The sequence below is a fragment of the Protopterus annectens genome, chromosome 1.part0, assembly GCF_019279795.1.
Source record: "Protopterus annectens isolate FY-2018-M chromosome 1.part0, PAN1.0, whole genome shotgun sequence".
NCBI classification, from domain to species: domain Eukaryota; kingdom Metazoa; phylum Chordata; order Ceratodontiformes; family Protopteridae; genus Protopterus; species Protopterus annectens.
The window spans coordinates 321,548,073-321,563,241 of NC_056725.1; the positions used below are offsets into that span (position 1 = coordinate 321,548,073).

At 38.3% G+C, this 15,169-nt stretch overlaps 1 protein-coding gene across 2 annotated transcripts in view; it reads right to left on the minus strand.

Annotated features, from left to right (window-relative positions):
- Window positions 1–15,169, minus strand: part of LOC122792207 (leucine-rich repeat and fibronectin type III domain-containing protein 1-like protein) — a 2,814,387-nt gene that overhangs the window by 1,023,059 nt on the left and 1,776,159 nt on the right. The window lies entirely within an intron of this gene.

Sequence of the window (15,169 nt, forward strand, 5' to 3'; positions counted from 1 at the left end):
TTTTTAATATTAGTACTGTCAACTTGAGCAGCTGACAAAATAAACGACTCTACATGCATTTTTGAAATAAAAGTAATCTATCTTCTTCTTCTTCTTCTTCTTTCGGCTTTTCCCGGTTAGGGGTCGCCACAGCGGACCACCTTGTCCGCACATTGATTGGCAGTGGAGTTTTACGGTGTCGAGTTGCCAGCCCGGCGCCCAACCTTCCACAGAAGGCACACTCACATGCACACCTAGGGCCAATTTAGAGTATCCAATCCACCTGCAGCATGTCTTTGGGATGTGGGAGGAAACCGGAGGAAACCCACGCAACCACAGGGAGGACATGCAGACTCCACACAGAAGGCACCCCAGCCGAGGATTGAACCGGAGAACCTCTTGCTGTGAGGCGGCAATGCTAACCACTGCACCACCGTGGCCGCCCAAATAAAAGTAATCTATAACTCTGATTATTACAGTTATTTATTAATTGTAAACCCTCCACGTTTTCTTCCAAAATTTTCATTTTTGTGAAAGGATTATTAGAGGGAGAGCAACATTTTGAGACAAAATTAGGAACAGTCGAGAGGTTTGGATATGCCTAATTCTATAAAGCAATTTATTTGCACTTACCTCTCAACCTGTTAACACAGGAAATCTGGACAAGGCCAAATATATTGGGGAAACATACAAACAGTACTAAAAAATTGCTCTTGTATAAACTTAGTTGATAGAATAACAGGTCTTGCTTTAACATGCATTTTTCTGAAGGTTATGAAGTCTGAAACTCAATGTCTGTCATTATTTAGTGACTTAATTCCTAAATGATTTGCCAGAAAACCACAAATTTTATGAGGAGCAAACCAAAAATAAGAAGCAAAAATCTATTCATTCTGTGAAAATCTGGACAGTTGAGAGGTATAGTTCAGCTCGGGCTGTCTTTGAGTTTGCTGCCCTTCCCTCTCAAAAAATAATGGTCGAATGGAGCCTCCCCCCTGCAGCCATTCCAATGTCCCATTACTTGGCTATTCACCCCATTTACCATAAACACTGTAATGTGCACACTGCTTTACTTCTATGATGATTTGGATTTAATTTGAAAGTTTTATTTTGCATTTTACAGCACAAACACTAAGACATCTGCTAAACAATGCAATGCAGCTTCATAATGAAAATAGATTTAGCATTAAAACTTCTATGCCCTTGAAACTCACATTCATTGAAACAGCATTGAAATCCACATTCAAAGAAAATACATTTGGCTAGTATAAAGATTAACTTTGGGCTGTTTTCAAATGATAGGCCCCTTGCACATAAACATGTGTTGTGTAATATACCTTCCTGATTGTATTAAATTATATTCCTTGTATAATACAGTACAGTTGTTAGAGGGTGTTTTAAATTTGCTTTGAATATTTTTCCAGTAAACAATGAAACAAAATGCATGCACCAATAATGACAAAACTGCCCAATTGAGAACATTTCCAGCATAAAAGTCTACGCAAACTTCTACAGTTAACCAGTATCATTAAATATGCACAATCTCTGCAGAAGTAAAAGACATCTAAATAATTCCACATTAAAGAGATATGTAACTAATGAAGAGGTTGCTGCTAGCAAACAACTTTATATTTCATTGTTTCATCCACAAATAAAGTGCCTGCATCTTCACCAAAGAGTACATTCTCAGCAGGGCAGCATACATCCCGTGTGGGAGTAGAACACACAGCCTTCTGTATCAAAAGCAAGCACGCTACCTGTTGTGCTATTAACACAGCAGACTCAACATAAGCAGCACTAAACTTCTCTTCCCCTGCAGCTCTCAACTCCTTGTAAAATCTACTCAATACTCAACTGTATCTCTCAACTTCGCAGCACAAGAAATCTGGAAAAAGCCAAAATTATTGGGGGGGGGGGCAAAAGCCCAAAACCAGGGACACATTTTAAACATTGCTTGTATAATCTTGGAAAGTTGCTAACATAAGATGCTGTGTTGTCACCATACATTTCACTGCCAAGTCTTGAACCCAGGACACTGTGCAAAACAGTCAGAGCAACATACCACTATGCCATATCAGCTGTTTTATTAAAAAGAGGAAGACTGAAACTTAAATGGCTACCATTTAGTGAATTTAGTTCTCACCATAGCTCTCAACCTTAGCACAAAAAACCTGGACAAAGCCAGTAATGGGGGAGTACAATCCCAAAAATAGGGACACATTTCAAGTATTCATCCTATGTCTGTTTTTTTGGGGGGGGGGTCTTTATACAGGGTTATTTTTGTGCGATTTAACAATTATAGAGTATCAGAGTATATTAGTGCGAAAGGCAGCTTGTTGTTAGGCTATCTTCCCCTTATCACACAGTAGTCTATAATTATGTGGAAGTACAGAGCATCACTCTTTTTTCACCTTAATGCCTTACATACTTGCTAGTGTAACATCAGTTTTCACATACAGGCAGTTTTGGTAGTTCTAGACCATATGCACTGTATATATAACACACAGTCCTCCTCTTACTCTCTTCTTATTACAACCATCATCTACTGCTTCTGGCCACCCTGTTTGAATGCATAGCTCTGCACTAACATCCCCATACATCTGATATGCTGCCATGCTTGTAAGTAGTTGGATAGCTCTTGGAGAATGTGGGACACAAACATGAAATCATATGTTACATGGATTGTATTGAAATTACATGAAATATCCTCAGCAGTGCTAAAGTTTTATGGGCATAGAAGATGCTGATGGCAGAGACCATTCTGTTTTGCTATACTGTGCCTCTTCTGACCTTCCTCCCTCAGTCTGCAAGAATGTGAAACCTTTGACTATTCGGTGAAGTACCTATTAAAGGAGCGGCTGTGCTACCGTTGTCCAAGTCTTTTGTAATTCAGTACCATTTCTGTCTTTACTGCCTGCCTCCAGTTGAACGGTGACAGCTTCAGACCAGCATGCATCTTGATAGTATATCTCTACAGCCAAACTTTTTGAAATAAAAGCAAAAATAGATTTACAAAGGCTGAACTTTTGTGGGTAATTAGTCAGGAAATTCCACGACAAAATATAATGGCTGATATTTGCTGGACATTTCAAAGAAATATAATATTTACTGGTGCTTCATTGAATATAATTTTATTTTTTGTCAGTCAACAATGCATTTTAATTGAATGCTATTTTGGATTAAAATAGGTGATAGCTACCTTTGGTTATTACACAAAAAACTTTTATTTATTTTATTTATTTGTTTATTTGCTTGTTTGTTTGTTTTGTTTATGTATTTATTTTTGCAAGGACCATGCCCTGATATGCACTCTACCATGAGGGGACACCCCCTTCCACTTATATATACCAACTCTGAGGTCACTACAACAGTGGGGAAAAGTACAAAATCATAGATTGGTAAAAGTTGTTTTCAGCTGTTTTTTTTTCCTACTGAATATGACTGAATTGTAATTCATTTGGTAACTTGACAGGTTCTCTATAATTTCTGTCCAAAACTTCCTGAAATAGCTGCAAAGCAAATTGGTAAAAATTGTGACTTTGGTATTGAGGCTTCACTGATACACTAGAAGAAGGATGAGAGAAAAATTGACTTTTTGTGGAAAATGTTAGAATAATCTTGCATCATTATTTAGGAATTATGTACCATAGTACAGCAAAAAGTAAATATAATTTGCAGTGCATACAATGTACAAAAGCAGTGAAAGTATAGCTGTGCATTAATTAGAGGGTGTGTGCATACTTGCACATGTGATGTTTGCTTACTTATGTGCTATTTATATTCCCTTAGTACACTTTAGGGGAAGAAATACTTGTATTTATGTATAAAGGCCAGAGAAGAAGAGAAATATATCATATTCAGTAGCCATTTATATGAATACCAACAAAAAGTACTTGTTGGTTACTGGCATACATGCTCTGGCCCATACAAGTACAGACTCTGAGAATAAAATGTGGAATAATTGGCATTTATGAACTGTTCTTTCTTTTCTTTGACCTATAAACTAATAGTTTAAATGCCTGTTTTATACATATGAGTTTGTTTACTTTACTTACACAAAACTGGTTAACCATGTTGTCCCATCAGAACAAATGGACCCTTTTCACTGGCAAACCATAGGTTAAATTCCCACATGGAAAAACTACAAATATGAATAGGTATTTACCATCAAAGCTGTTTATAGCATTATTGAAACATAATCAGGCAATTATGCAAATAGTGTTTTGAGAACATAGGTCATCAGAAACTGTGTTGGGGAGCTCATAATATCTATAGAGTATTTAGCACAACAAGGTTGATCACATGATTAGGTAGCAGGTAGTTTTCAATCTGACAATGTTGTATGAGAGTTTAACTTGCAAAAGAAACATGGGAGATATGTTTGGAAATTATTTATCTGAATTGTTTAGACAAGGAATTCTACAAAGTGAGTATGGCACATGAAAATCTATAGACCCCAGCATCACAGGTATGGAGGTGTGAGGAAGACTGATGCTGGTAGTATGGCTTTGATAGTTGTTTAAAGAAATGTGTTTTGTAGTTACTGTATATGTGACATAGAAGACATATATGTCAAGAAAATTAAGACTTAATTGCAGTTTAGTAGAGTTGATATTTCAGCTGCTTTTTTCTTATTTATATTCCTTACAAGAATTTGTGTATGTGGAATTTTACAAAGGATGGACAAGAAGAAAGGTGGTAATTAGACAGATAAGACATAGAGAGAGAGCTGCATACCCACATTATAAACATTCAGGTACACAGACTGGCATAAAATGCAAAAATATTAAGAGTTATCTGATTCAACAGAAAGAAAATCATGTGCTAAGCCACAAGTGAGATTTGGCACAGGATAAAATGACCCCTTAATAAGTAGGAAAGTACTGGTCATTTAGAATAAACAAACTACAAATTGGTGCAAACGTCTTGTGGTGAACAACCTAAATGGCTGACAATTAGGGGAGAGAAAGAAAGAGACAGAGAGAGAGAGAGAGAGAGACAGAGAAAGGACTGCAACATTGTGCTAGAGCTATGGCTTAGTGTGGCATGATGAAGTATCTGATTTGGAGTAATGGTATCTTTGGGTGTACATAGTCTAGGGGAAAATGTACTTATGTAACTGTCATACCTGCTCTGCATATAAACAGTGACTTTGAGGTGATTATTTTGTAAGAAATAATAAAATGTTTTACTGGAAAACACAGTGAAATTCCTAGCTGACTATGTCAAAGCATGATGTCAGTGTAATGTCAGGTTTCTGGGTGCAACATAAGACATGATAAGGGAGGAATATGCCAGACTATTTTGTGGCATAGCTCTGCTTAACCCATGGATTAGCCTTTCAAGGGGATGCCTTGGGAACACTGGTCTTGGATAGCAAGTTGTAACAATGTCACATCACCTAAACATATTCAATGTTTGTCTGAATTTGATATTTTATCATTCTCAAATATTACTGAAAGCGAGAATTACTGCACTTTTGTGTCTCAGCTGATGCTTAAAAACAATAACAATAAGATTCCTGAAGTCAACTGGGAAGAACAAATACTAATCAAATGACACAAATGATGATAAGGTATACTGAGACAATCAGCGAGTGGTTTATCAGAAAAAATACAGGTTCATTAAATTTTTAAACCATGTTTTTGTTTCATCAGATAATTGGGTCATAACTTTTCAGTTATTATTATAAAATTTCCAAGATGTAGCCTTCAGAACAATGCTTACATTCTAAACTATACCATCCCAGCATGTCAAACGTAATAAGGACGTACCCTGAGTGAAATGCATTAATCATTAAAACAAAAAAAAAAATCAGAAACAACTATTATGAAGACTAATAACTTTACCAGTCTTGTTTTCAGTTTTTTTAATGCTTAGTTTAATTGATGCATACAAAGAAATTGATCTAAAAGACCATTGAGAGCTGAGCCATGGCAGTTCACTTATTATTTCAGTCCATATGGGACTGATGGGCTAGTTGCAGGGTGAATTTTGTGGTTACCAATCCATTCATAGCAATTCAATTTAAAACAAGCACGGGAGTGACTTTGACTGGCATGGCACAGGAGCTTATGGAAAAGGTAGGGCATCCTTTTACAGAGACATCTTACTCTGCCAGTAGGCCCTACTTACATTACAGTATAGGGGTAGGTCTCCAGAATGGGGATGTGCAGTGTTTCAAGTTTTTAGAACATGTAGGATTTCAGGTAGGACAAGGTAAATTAACCAATTTACGAACAGAAGGTTGAAGTCACTCAGAATGTGTTAGGTTTAGTAGCTAAGCATTTTAATTTCTTGAGAAAGGTTTCATGAGCTGCAGGCATTATGGATGTGGTTCTGTAACTGACCATGATATAGATGATGGATATGTTAGTAGTCACCAGGATAAGGAGTTGTTTTAAATCACTATCTTGCTAGAAAATAGGTTAAGTGATGGGATCATATATCTGAATTTTCAAATGCTAGGATGTTCTCAAGGGTAGGTAATTTATGTTTATGTTTCTTATGTAATATACACCTGGTTTGAAACTGCTAGGTTGGTAGGTATACAAGACTTACTTTGCCTAAAAAAGGCACTACAGCAGACGAAACCACATTTACTAATTTGTAGAAGTTACTAAAAGAGAAGTGCAGGTTATCCTTAATGAAGTAAGATGTATCCTTGTAAAAAACAACAGTACTACCCAGCTATCCATACCTACACAGACAATAGAAACATGAAATCCTTCTCAATGAAACAAATTCAAACCAATAACATAAAGAAACTCCTGTCAAAACTCAGGCCCTCATCCATTGCTGCTGACCAGCTCCCAAGTGAATTTCTTAAAATAGCATCAGATGACATTTCCTACCCCATATCTATCCTAATTCACCAGTCCATGAACTAACAGTATATCCCAAAACTGTGGAAAGTATCTTACGTCATCCCTTTGCACAAAGACGACACCTCTACAGAATTCACAAACTAACGTTTAAAAGCTTTTCTCCCCCCATTGCTTAAATCCTTGAAAAATGCATCCATATTCAACTACTTGGCTACCTGCTAAACATTAACCTCCTATCTGCATCCCAACAGTTTTAAACCATAGCATAGCACCAACACTGCTCTTGTCAGTTTTACTAACTTAACCACCTTAGAAATTCAAGTCACCTTATACTACCATCTTTCTTGGTATGTCAAATGCCTTCAATATGTTTCCCATCAGAGACTGCTCCGTGAGCTAGCCTCCTTAAACCTCTCTCAAATGGCCCTCTGTTGGTTTTGTAGCTATCTATCTGACCGCCAACAGGCAGTGAAGTGGCAAGACAAACTTTCCATCCTTTTACCTGTCTCTGTTGGCATACCTCAAGGATCAATACTTGGAATACTACTTCCTGACAGCAGCCAAACATGCAACCATTGTTGAATATGCAGACGACTCCCTCCTCATATGTTCAGTCCCCTCCTTACCAGAACTCCTACAAGCAACCCTGAAAGCCTTCTTTAACATAAAAAAATAGCTCTCTGCCTCCCAACTTGTGCTTAATGCTAACAAAACAAAAACTCATGATCTTCACTTGTAACAAAACACACAATCACAATCCACCCTTCATCATCTGCTCCTCAACAAAACTATAACAGAACCTGTTGAAAACATCAAGCTCCTCAGGGTTACAATCAACAACAATCTTTGATTTGACAAACACCTAGCTATAACAATCAAAAAGGTTCACATCATGCTAGGCTCACTCTATAAGGTTAAGCTTTTCCTTACTGATGCCACCAAAAATTCCATAGCCAAGACTCATCTACTTTGCACCCTTCTATGTACCTCGCCAATATTTACAAAACTCAGAAAAATGGATTTAAATAAATTTGAGTCCTGTTGTAAGAAAATAGCAAGATTTGCCACCTACCTCCCATCTTCTAACCTTCAACAAATTAATGTTCACAATGACTTTCACAATCCAAACAACTGCCCCACTCTCAAGGACCTACTACAGAAGCAAATCCTTAAGATCTGCTAACAAAGTCCTACTAGATATAACCATATGGTTACATACCCAAATAAAAATCAATATCCCAACACTTTAAAGTTTAAAATAATACTAAAGGAACAACTCACCAACAACTAGCTCTGCTCTTGTAATATGCCTGGATGATCAAGCTTATCTTCTCCTTTCCTTCTCACATACTATCCCTCTTTCTCTTATCACCCCCTCTTTTTACCTATCTCTCTCCTTTACAGTACCTAACCTCAACTGTTCTTATCCAGTCTATTACTAGATTGTACAGCAGTAGTTCGCAGAAGCATGCTTCTGTCTGTACTGATATTCACTCTGCTCATTTCCTCCCGTTATGCATTATTTTATGTTTTCATTTGTCTGCAAAATATATGCTAATTCATGCAATTTACTTTATATCTGAACCATTCATGTCTATAATATGTATTGCATAATTCACCTCACCTATGCTTGTAAGTGTATCTAATGTATTACTCTTACTAAAATTCCTTTGCAATGGACCTTATCTCCCCAGGCCTCCACTGAAAATGGACCATTTGGCCCAGTCAGACCTTCCCAGTAAACAAATCAAAAATAAATAAAAAATAAATAAAAACAAAGTATGCAGGAGTAAAAGCTTAAATTTTCACATGAGAGGTAGAAGATATAATAATGGTAGTTTTGTGCAATGCGGAAGAGTTGCAAAGTCAAAGTGGAAACAGACAACCATTAAAAATGTTCTCCAGAACTATGCAGCAAGAAACTAGAAAATTATACATACTGACACCACAAAGCCTTGCAAGTATTACATGGCAGTCATGACTCATGCTACAGCAAGTGTATCACAAAAACTAGGACTTCAGAAACACAAAATAACAGACATGGTTGTCACAGCTGTTCATGGAGCATTGCAGACCCTAGTTTTGCACATAGCTAATTGAAGGCAGGATTTCAAATAATCTGAATTAATGAGAGAAAAACAGGTGCTCACTGTCTGCGTTGCAGTGTTTGTTAAATGTAGCTGAGGGCTGTCATGTGACAAAGCAGAAAATAAAGCCAACAGATAGCAGGAAGCAGAGCTATGATAACCAATAGCAGGAAGTACATGCACCCCACTAAGTGTGGCACTGAGGCTAGTACTTTCACCTACAGGAACCTTTTGCAATAATAAGAGGCTAGATACATAAAGGTTCCCCAAAGTGTACACTTTGTATATACTTTCTGAAAGCAAGATCAGCCCTGCCATAATGATTGTGCTCTCCATTCACTCAGAATGGTTACATTAAGTGCACACATAGCGCACTCTTTGTGGCAGCTTTGATGAATTCAGCTTCATATCCCCTCTGCTAAATGGGTTGTATAAACCTACAACTGCGTTGTTCAGTTTAAAGACATATCTGCATTTCTGCTTCAGTTATCTGTATGACTACATTTGGATTTCTGCTACAATTAGTTATATGTCTGCATATATGTGCAATTCTTGTACAAGTCTAAGTTATTTATTTATTTATTTATTTATTTAAATTTGCTGACCGGGAGTGTCCGACTGGACGTGGGTCCATTTTCAACAGAGGCCCAGGGAGAAACGCTCCACAGTAAAATAAACAGACAGTAGTTACATTGGATTACATAGCAATTAACAATTTAACATAGAAATTACTTACAACATATTTACAGATGAAGAACATAGTACATCAGTAGACAACTAGAATCTTTATCTGTGAAGTACATAACAGGCATTAACAAATGTAACAATGAGAAGTTCCTGCTGTATAATAAGTACTAGGCTTATGAGCATCTGAGCTTGCTATCATCAAGGTAGTTAGTGGAGGTGAAAGAAAGGTAGTGGTTGGATGGGGTGGATGATATTAGAGTGGGAGTTGCAAGGGCATAGCCAGCATGTTTTTAGGTGCACTTTTAATAAAGTTTTGAAGTTGGTGCATGATGGTATGGAGGTAATTGTGGGTGGGAGTGAGTTCCATAATTTGGCTATGGCAAGAGAATAGTGCTTCACCAGCAGAGTTATTGGCTTTAGTGATCTGCAAGTGATTTTTGTTGCTGAATCTTAGTGGTCTGGTGGTGCGATAGGGTTGGAGTAGATTCTGGAGGGATGGGACATTTAATGGATGGTTTACTAGTTTGTGGGTGAGTGAGAGTTGATACCACTGAAGGAGGTGAGGGAGTTCAAGCCAGCCCAGTTCAGCAAGTGAGAGACAGTGGTGACTACGGTAGGATGCCCCTGTGGTGAATTTGGCAATTTTGTTGTAGCAGGTCTCTAGCTTGTTTAGATCACATTGCCTTAGGTTGGTATATACTGGAGAGGCATAAAGTAGGGTGGAGATAAGGTGGGAATTTGCTATTGAAATCTTTGCTGCTTTGGTGAGAAATTGTTTATTTCTGTATAATGCTCCTAGTTTTTTGTGGACTTTTTTTATGGTCATGGACATGTGAATGTCAAATTTTAGTTTATTGTCTATTTCCACTCCTAGCAATTTGGTGTGTTCAGTTGGGTATATAGTGGTGTTGTCTTCTGCTGTGATGTTAAAGTGAGAGTTGTTTTGAGTATGTTTGGTGGGTTGGAAGATGAGTAGTTTAGTTTTGTTTGGGTTGAGTATTAATTGGGTATCAGATAACCATGTTTCAACAGAGGAAAAGGCTTCCTGTGTGACTTTTTGCAGTTTGGGTAGGGACTGGGCTGAGCAGATGATGGTTGAGTCATCTGCGTATTGGATGAGTGTGCCATGTTTGGTGGCAGAGGCTAGATTACTGGTGTAAACAGAGAAAAGTAGGGGTCCAAGGATGGATACTTGGGGAACCCCTATGGAGACAGGTAGTTGGGGAGATACATCATTCTGCCATACAACGGATTGTTGGCGGTCAGACAGGTAACTCTGAAACCAGTTGGTGACTGATTGTGAGAAGGATAGGTTATTGAGGACAGAGATAAGTTGTTTGTGTGGGACCATGTCAAATGCTTTAGATAGGTCTAGGAAAGTAGCAGAGGAGAGATAGCCATTGTTTTTATGCTGAAGGATAGTGTTAGTAAAGGAGAGTAAGGCAGTGGTGGTGCTATGGTTTGGTCAGAAACCATGCTGAGTACTGGAAAGGAGGTTGTTAGTAAGGAGGTAGTGTGAGACCTGAGAGTGTATGCATCTCTCTAGCATTTTGGAGAGTGGAGAGAGAATAGCTATGGGGCGGTAATTGGCTAGTTCTGCAGAGGGTCCGCCTTTGTGGAGGGGAATTATATGTGAGACTTTCCACGATGTGGGAACGTAACTTTCTGACAGAGATTGGTTAATCAAGATGGATACTGGGTAGGCCAGAGCATCAGCTGCAATTTGTAGGTATTCACTTGGGAGGTTGTCTGCTGCTAATTTGGTGGGTTTAAATTTAGTTAAAAGTTTTTTTATGTTGGAGGTAGGTACAGGAGAAAAAGAGAAGGCAGTGGGGAGATTACTAGTTGAAGGTGTGGGTTGGAGGGGGGGTTGTGTTGTTTAGCTAGTGATAGTATGGTTTGGGTGAATTGTGTGTTGAATGAGGTAGCAATATTTTCTGAGGAGTGAGGGATGTTAGGAGGGGTACTGACTTTACCTGGGTGGAGGATGGAGTTTATGGAGGACCAGAATTGTTTGCAGCTGTGTTGTGAGGAGTCTAGCGCAGACTGGTAATATTGGAATTTGTCCCGTTTTATTAGCTTTTGACTCTATTGCGTAGTTCTAGGAATTTCTGTCTAGCTGAGGGGGTTTTGGTTTTGCGCCAGTGCTCCCAGGCTTTATCCCTGTTTTTCATTTCTGACTTAGTGGTTTTCTGTAGCCATGGGGAGGGTTGTGCTTTGGTTCTGGAAAATCTTATGGGGGCATGGTAATTAAGGATGTTCAGGAAGGTAGTATTAAAAAATTCAACTGCGCCATCTAGACTGAGGTACTTTAGAGCATGCCAGTTACATTCTTTGAGGGATGAGATGAATGTGAGTGGGTTAAAGTTTATTTTTTTACGTATTTGACAATAGATGACAGGTTTAGCTTGGTACAGGTATATTTTGAGTAGGAATGCTGGGGAGTGATCACTGAGGCTATCTGATAAGCAGCCTGTTATATATGACTGGGGGTTCTTACTGACTAGTATCCAATCCAGGGTAGTGTGCTTGCTAGAGTTTTTATTTATCCTTGTTGGTGATTGGACTAGTTGGTTGAAGCCATGAAGGTGTACATGATAGGTTGGATTGTTGCCAGAACAGGATTGCCAGTCAATATTGAAATCACCTAAGATTATAGTTTCTTGGGGGAGATGGTGGGTAGACCTGCTGAGGAGGTTTTCTAGTGGAGGGATGTTTTGGCCAGGTGGGAAGTAGCATCCAATTATGTTGATGGTGTTGTTTTGGTTAATTTTGAGGTTGGTATATATTATTTCTTCATTGCCTATTTGTGGAGCTGATGATTTTAAGATCTGGATGTTTAGATGCTGTTTAAATATTATAGCTACACCACCTCCTTTTTTGTTTAGCCGGTCTTCTCTTAGTATGCCGTAACCTGTAGGGAGTATTTGCTCACTGGTAATGTGAGGTTTTAGCCAGGTTTCTGTCAGGATGACAATATCTGCGGAGTATAAGTCAATGGTGGCATGGAGTTCATGGACTTTGTTGGATATACTTCTAATATTTAGGCTTAGTAGAAGGAAGTCACTTGGCTTTCTATTGGCTGTAATATGGGAGAAGTTGTGGTTTCTAGTCTGATTATGTGGATTGGGGTTGGAGATGGTAGGGCCAGGGTTGGGGTGGATGTCTCCACTTAGGGCTAGTTTTGATATGCATGAGATTTTTAGTTTTCTCAGTTTTTGAATGTGTTTGTTTATAAGGGAAACTTTATGATTGTGCTCTGTGGGTAATAGGTATGGTGGGAGGGTTACTATGTTAAGTTGTATTAATGCTTTACGTTTGAGTAATATAGTGGGTAGAATATGTGGGGGGTGCATAGAGATGGTTCTTGAGCTGGTGGGAGGGGAGCTGAGTATGGGTGAGACATGGGTGGTGGTGTGAGTAGTAGTACAGTGGTAGTGGGTAAGTGGGGGAATGATGGAGCTTTGGTAGAATGTAAGATCTGCAAGGAGAGTGCATGCAGTGAGCAAAGGAAAGGTATGCTTGTACATGTCAGTTGAGGAGGTGTGAAAGTAGAGGGAATACGGAGGAGGTAGTGTTGGGTTAGCACTGTGGTTGGCTATTGGAAAGATGGGAGGGGTTTGAGTGCAATAAAAGTGGGACCACTGGGGGCAAGAGGGAATAGGGGGTAGGGTGGGGAGTGAAGCAGGTAGAGACCCTGTTAGGGTCTTGTATGAGGGCTGGAAACAATCACAAAGCAAGACAAGTATGTGTTAAGAAACAATCACAATTGACCAAGGACTGCTCTGAAACTGTAAGTCTTTTCTTAATTTCTCAGGTGGAAAAACAGGATAACCTTGTATCAGTAGGCTACTGTGGTCATAGTTTAAATTAACAAACACACAGTATTGATCAGTTATGGATACTATTTGCTAACAGAAGGGAAAAGAGAAAGTGGAAGATGTGTGTGGTGGGGGGGGGGGGCTGCTTACAACCAAAGCACAGTGCTCTCCAGGGGAAAATGAAGATTGGCTCAAACAGGTAGACACATACTCAAAGCTAACTGCAGCTGTTTGCAGACAGTTCAGACCCGGACTGCACTTCTCTTATAAGAATGTTAAAAGTGGTACCGCAGTTGAATACTTAAGAGTGGTGTTAGGTCTAGAAAAGAAGAGTAAAGAGAGGAGTAAGCACTTTTGAGATGGTAAATATATATTATAAAGATTATAAAAAACACACTGAGCAAATAGCTACCACATGCAGGACAATGTCCTGAACCACTACTTAGTATATGCAGATACTGAGCCAATTGGAAGAACATTAGAAAACAAAATCCCAGACAGTTATGCAGCCACAGATAAAAATATAGCGAGCAGCAATCTGTTGTGGTTCTCTAATGTGATTCTATCCACCAGTAACAGCACAAACTTATAGAAATAATTTAGACACTAGTATGAGCTGTCTACAAACAACACAATTACATGAATAACATTAGTGAACAAGCTCTGCTCTTGTATATAGTTTGTATATATACTCTTGTATATATACTGTGTTATAGTTTTTTGTATATACTATTTCATGATTGTTTTAATTTGTCCTTCACCTATGACATGTCTGTATTGCAATTATTATTTCAAACATTTTTGTTATTTTTTTTTTATTTTCTCATATATAATAATTCCAAAAATAAGATGCCGCACATTTCTATGCTGGAACTTTCCTATTTGTAATTATTAGATATGTACTAGTTCAGTAGTATATGTACTAATGTTTTTATTCTCTTTATATACCTGTTGCAATTATCGTTGGCAGATTTATAGTGAAACACAGCCATTTGTAACCCTCAGTACCACCACTATCACCCGTTTGTCTCCTGAATTTGACCAGACAGCCCCTGGAAAGCAGTGGATGTAGTATACGTTTGTTGTATGGGAAAGCATGCCTTAATATTCTAGCCAATACACTGTATTTTTAGAAGGATTTATATGCAGCCTTGGTGAAATACAAAAGTGGAATTTTACTCCTTTATTTCTATTTTCTGTAATTCTCTGGGTTGTTAACTAGTCCTATTGTTTTCGGACAACCCTGTAATTATGTTCATTGATACTGGATAGAAAGGACTAGATTCTGTGCCCTAGGGTGGAAGGGCAGAAGACTATAAGTTGTTTAAAGGATAAGAGATATACATCTTTTGATATCTGGAATGTTTTGTACAGATAACTGCAGCAATACTTATATAGCACTGTTTTTGTTACAGTCTTCTGTTTTAGTTAGAGCATGCAAAGAGAGGACTGAAAAGAGTCCAGTGCACTGTTCCTTTGTTTTGCAGGTTGAAGAGAGATAAACCAATGGCTGACTGTTAGATGATTAGAATTTGTATCTACTTTTATAATTAGATAAAGACCTCAGACAAGCCTTTTCACACAGCTATATAACGTCCAGAGATGGACAAGTACAAATCATAGGCAAGTACGTAAATCAGCATTTATCATATAAAATCTACTGTCTCTGATTTATTCAGACTATGTGGTTAGTTACTGAAGAAACTACTCTGTGTGCTTGTGGATGTGTGCATATTTGTGTTTGTGTGTGTGTGTGTGTGTGTGTGTG